At 40.6% G+C, this 6000-nt stretch overlaps 1 long non-coding RNA gene across 1 annotated transcript in view; it reads left to right on the top strand.

The window, feature by feature from the left end:
* The first annotated feature begins 243 nt into the window (after positions 1–243).
* LOC117244299 overlaps positions 244–6000 on the top strand; it is a 22453-nt gene continuing 16696 nt past the window's right edge. The window contains exon 1 of the long non-coding RNA XR_004497115.1: positions 244–349. This is a non-coding gene — a long non-coding RNA (uncharacterized LOC117244299). The remainder of the gene's footprint in view (positions 350–6000) is intronic.

Below are 6000 nucleotides of genomic sequence, written 5' to 3'. Positions count from 1 at the left end.
GCACAGAGCCCTTTTGGGAACTTTGTGATAATCTCAGGAGTGTGCTACTTCTTTTTTCCAGAGGAAAAAAGCACTATGCCAGGCCCTCAGCACCAAAAAAAAAAAAAAAATTAAGTTCCCTGAGGGTCCTACAGGGCAAACTACTCATTATTGCTGTCAGCTGGGGCTTGGGCAGGTCAGGACCTGGGCAGGGATCTGACAGGACTAAGGGTTTACAGCTGAGTGAGGGGGCAGGAGGACCCTGCACTGAGCACTGCTGTGTTCCTCGAGGAAAAGAAGCCACTGAGGCACATTTTCTTATTGCACTTGGGGATTTATGATGGATGTGCACTTTTGAAAGCTTTGTCAGGTAAAGGAATGACATTTTTACATGACTTTTATCTGAGGTACCTTTGACGTGCAATGTAGAATGCTAGTATACTTCAAGCATCCTCGGTTCTTGTGATGACTGGCTTTTACTGGTGCTGTAGCTCCTACTTGTAACTGACTTGTGTCCCAGCAAGTCAGTTCTCAAAGCCACTGCCAGCAAAGAGCGTTATAACCAGTGCTCTGGTCCATGATGTGGTTAAACTGGGGGTTAAATTCTGGCTGCAGAAATCCTGTTGGAAAAGGTGAAAAAAACAACTTATTTGTAGCTGAATGATTTGAGCACAAAGTACTGGTTGTTTACTTGCTATGTAAACTGAGAAATATGAATGCCCAGGCTCTGGTTTTTTTCTTCCATGGTTGTGCTTTTTTAACTGCTTTGCCAAGCTATTATGCTTACACCTGACACGTTGTACTCTAGTGTGGGAGGGCTAAGTCTGAAATGTCATCCCAGAATATCCCTCTCTGTCAACATGTAGGGTTTTTTCAGCAGGTGCAGAAAATTCACTGTTGGGAAGGAGGGAAAATGGTCTGCCCTAGTTTTTTTTCCTAACTGAGGGAAACACTGAGGGTAAAGAAAGTGCCTGTGCAAAGGGTGTGTGGGGGCGCGGGGAACGTAGGGAGTGAAACAATTCATATATTTACATTCTGGGATGAGGAAATGAATGATATTCCCCAACACTCCAGTTGATAGTACCACAGTGGTAGCTGATTAGAAGAGGAAGCATTTATGTTAATGATCTTATTTTGTGATTCAATTTCTTTCAAATTCTACCATCTGTTTTAAAATTCATGTTTCTCTTAGGACGCTAATAAGTACACGTGGTTTAATGCTGCATGCTAGTCACCAGTAGCTTTTGCTGATTTAAATGAAAATCTTATTTTGCCTCAATCTGGTCTGCTAGATCTGGTCCCTGTTTGAATTACAGTTTCTGGAAACTGCTAGAGAGAGAAAGATTTATAGCAAGATGTGTTTGCATGTCTCTTCTGCTTTATTTGGAAATGGTCTGTCAAAAATGAGGCTGAACTTTGTAGTGTTTGGAATTGTGTTTTGGGCCAGGGGACTCATTTATGCTAGGCCAGTGTCTGGCTTTCTTCATTAGCTGCTGCATGGCAGTTTTCATGATTAAAAGTGGCATTGTTTGGGCATTAGTTTCAGTTTATAAGTGAAAATTTATCTGGCTATTACTAAACACAAGTCTTCCAAAATGGGAAGACTTGTGTTTAGTAACAGCCAAATATTTAATTTGTTGGTGGATGTGAAGTTTCTTCTCAAGCAAGGAAGGAGGTCAGTGTTTTTTAATAGTTTTGTGAAACTCTTATCAAAGAGGTGATGGTGAATGCTTTGCATTCAGGTTTCATACAAAACTTTTAATACCTAAAGACCTTTGATGGCTACGATACAAAACTAGTCTGATGGTGGAAGTTTTTCAGCAACCCTCCTGAGTTTAAGTTTTCATTTAAGACTTTTCTGCAATAAAAAAGCTTGTGTGAATGTGTGTGTCAAGCATTTATTTATACAGTTGTTCAAACTGATGGCACAGAATAGGCAGGGACTGGGAGCAAATATGGGGTACTCAGCTCAGTCACACAACAGAAACTAGAAACATTTTTTTCTTTTTAATAACCATGTGAATGGCCATCACCTTCCTTTAGAGCCTGCAATAAGAGCAAAGAATACAGTCAAATGCTGAATTTGGCTGGTTCCTGCAGATCTCTATGACTCACCTCTGCTAAAATTAGCAAATCTTCATTTGTAAGTCATTGCTCAGTAAATGTTTAAAAACCCTAGAAGACCAATCAACGTTAAGGAAAAGTGGAGAATTTATTTTATCTTGAAAGTAAACTTGAATATTAATGCCATTTACTGTTGTCTCTGATAATGTCACGAGATGGACTGTGTGTGAGCAACCTGCAGTGTTTTGTACCTCTCTCTGGTGTCACCTCAGACTCACTGCTGCTGGGTGATGTGTGAGAAGACATAAACCCCAAACAGGGATTTTTGCTGCATGTTTGAGTCCCAGTACCTTTGTTCTATAGCAGATGCTGGCCAGCATAAAAATGTAAAAATTAACATTAACCTTGCCATTTAAACTCAGTGACAGACATAATCATCATTAGTTTAACCAAAATAAACAAACTTCAATAAATATGTATTTTTAAAGTTAAGTTTCTTTTAGTTGTTTTCATGTGAAGCCTTTCTCTCTTTGAAGATGATTGTTGAGATAAGAGTTTTACATCTGAAGAAACAGCTGCACCACCCAAAAGAATTATAACAGGTTTTGTACTACAGAAAAATAGACATATCTTCCCAAAACTGTGGATTCTTTTTCCTGAAAGAGTGACCTTTAACTCAATTTCAGCTCAGTTCAATTCATAGTTGGACATTAATACTAAGAAGCTGAAGAATATCCCTGGATTTGCATTTTTTATGCCTTTTTTAGTAACAAAAAAATTCATCATGAGTAAGTTCATTTTGAATGTAGTAACCAAACTTAATCAGAAATAACTGTCTTTAATTCTGAATGCTAGAAATCATATACAAGTCTTACATCTTAAAAATACTCATTTGCAAAGAGGATTAGGTGGGATCTTCCAAAGCTCAACCCATTAAATCAGCTTTACTAATAAAGTATGAATACTCATTTGAATTGTGTCAGGCTCACTGTGCACTTAATCCCAAGAGATGCTGAGGGTCCAGGCCCATGTGGACCACCACTGATGTCCTGCTCCAGCACGGCTCCTGTTTTCTGAGCCGCCTGCTTTAGCCAGAGCTCTTCTGCCCTCTCTTGTCCTGGCTTTGGTTATATGCAAATATAACCAGTGTTTCTTCCAAGCAGTCAGTGTTTCTGCCAAGCTGGCCTCCAGCACATTGCAGTTCTTTTGATGTTCATGCTGGAAAAGGATGCTGTAGCCACAGCAGATTTCACAGGGCATCAAGCCTGTGAGGGCACACCTGTACTTGGGTTTCTGCTTTGTGTATTCACTTGGGCCTTACATGTGTGCAACTAATTCTGTGTTTCAGGAGGCATTATATAACATGAAGTGAGATAAAACTTGCAGGAGTTTGTGTCCTGCTGGCAGTCATGGGCGGGGAGGAGAGAACAATCACATGCACAGAAAAAATCTGGGATCTCAACACCAGTACTGAGTCATGCAATTCAACTACAGCAAAAATTTGTCCACTCGAGGTGTCATCAGCCCCCACCATGTGCTAATATAGAATGTTGGTGAAAATGGTGAGAACTCTGCTTTAGCATGTGTCATAGTCAGGGGTTTGCAAATTATTACTAAAAAATGACACTATGAGGTGAGACTTGAAATGGGAAGCAGAGGAAGGGGACAATATATTAGAGGCACCCAGTGCAAATGCGACAGTGATGGCATGAAATTGCTACTGCTGCCTCTGTGATACCTTCATTCAGTGAACAGGAGACGGAAACAAGCTGTAAACCATATTTCAGGTAACTCCATCCTAGCAGTTTTCCTTTTAGTGGTTTTTACCACACTACAGTGCAGCACTGTGCCAATAAATGAGATTGATAGCTGGTCTCCTGGAACCAAGTGCCTCGGCAATTATCCAGGATAGCTCGCTGGTTTTCCTAGGCCTGCCAGAAATAGGCTGTGAGCCACAAGTGGCACCTTTGGAGCAGCAGGATACCCTGGAGGCTTCTGACTGTAAAAACATAAGGGTACATCCATCATGGAATGGGGAAACTGAGGAATTCATGAAGGAAGAAAACACCTGGAAATTGTTTGCACTGAGAACAGCTCACCTGATATACCATTACCACCAGTCTCTCCTCGAGATTTTCCTTAAGAAAGTGGGAGCCATTGCTTGAGATGCGATGGACAGCATTGCTGGGAAAGGTCTGGTGGTGGCCAACTGCTCTTTGTTGGGACAGACTGAATGGAGTCATAGGTTTGGTAAGTCAGAATAGTGCCCTTGCTGACTGGGGCAGGTTGAGCCTGGGAACTTCCCTCTGATTGTGTGTCTCTGCTGCTACATTTGACAGATGGCTCTGCTCAGACAGCTTGTAAAGACAAATAGAAGCAGTCTTGGAAAGGTGGGAGGAAAACTAAATGGATGAAAAATACCCAGAGAGTCCTGTGTTTATCAAACCATGCACTTACTGCAATATTACAAACTTCAGAGACACCTCAAATTGCACTAAAAGAGTATAGAGCATGCTTGATAAAATTTTATCTCTATTCTGCTTTTTGAGATGCCAGAGTTCCCCTGAGGTATTTACAAGTTTCCTTTGTAACTAGTTCAGTAGGAAAACATTCCTTAATTGATTAGAGAGGGGGAGAGGTTTCTTTAGCACCAGCAGCCAAAGCTCAAAGCAAACCCCATGACAAAAGGTTTCAACATATTGATAAAAGCTAGTGGTGTTGGGGTTTGAATCAAATATGTATGTATTAGGAGGAAAAAAATAAAAATGGTTTGCCCTTTCTTTTAGTAAAGGGGGATGGGGACAAGATTACTGCCTGTGAACTTCAGTGAATAGACAGCTATGTGAACTGTCTCAGGAAGAGCACAGAGGAGTAAAAGGGGGCATATTTAAACCTTGGTTAGAAAATGAGAAAGTCCTAACTCAGAAGAGCTAAGCTCTGGGACAAACCCTTGTCATAGTAACTGAGTAGTGGTGGTCAGCAAGACAGAGAGGACTTGGCTCATGGAGGGAACAGAATTGGGTGCTCCATTCCTTTCATTAGCATCCTTAGAGGTTTTGTGGCCTTCCTATAAAGAGGAACCTCTATTGTGGCAGCTCCCTGGTGGTGCTTGTTTGAAAAGAGCAAAGAACCACTAAATCAAGGCCAAAATATTTCAGCTGTCTCATTATATCTCCATAGTAAGAGACTGAATGTTTTTTTGAGATACAAACCAATAATGATCTATACAGTACCTAACTATGTATCTAATAAAAGACACAATTATGTTTGTTAGACTGAGTCTTTTGTTAGCATGTCCCAGATCACTCTGGGATGCTGATCAGGCATGATATCAGGAGACATAAAAAAGACAGAAGAAAAATAATTTTAACTTGTTTCACTCTAGTTTGTGGCTCTGCTGTTTTTCTGTGTTTAAAGCATTAAATACTTCACAGGTTTCTTTTTTCTGGTCATATCAAAGAAATATTTTTTGGTATAGCTTGTGAAAAAAGAAGCTGTATTTCAGCTATGCTCTCTAAGTGAAGACTTGTACAATCACTTGCTACAAATTATAGTGTAGTAAATGCAATTAATATTGTGATGTGTCTCAGAAGTGACCTTTCCCAGTCTACAGCACATAGGCTTGCTCTCAGAAATGTACTGCTCTGAAAAGCTAATGTGTGTGTCCATTTTCAAAATGAAAAATATAAGCTGATGTCTCCTCACCCCAAGCTGTCACCAAGCTATAACAAGTTATTACAAAAAATGGTGCAGGTCTTTGAGCCTTCAGGGTTGAGATGTACTGCTTGCTGGCATGCCAGCCTACTGCAGGGACACCCTTGCAGGTCTTTACATTGTGTCTTCCACTGGAAAATTCCACACAAACAGCAGCACTACCGTGTTGCCAACTCTGCAACTCCTGGAGCACTTAGTCAGGAATGCAATTTGTACCTTTTCAGATACATTAGGAGGAGTACC

The sequence above is a fragment of the Parus major genome, chromosome 4, assembly GCF_001522545.3.
Source record: "Parus major isolate Abel chromosome 4, Parus_major1.1, whole genome shotgun sequence".
Classification (NCBI taxonomy): Eukaryota; Metazoa; Chordata; class Aves; order Passeriformes; family Paridae; genus Parus; species Parus major.
The sequence above is the reverse complement of the archived record's forward strand: the minus strand, read 5'-3'. Positions and strand labels throughout refer to the sequence as shown.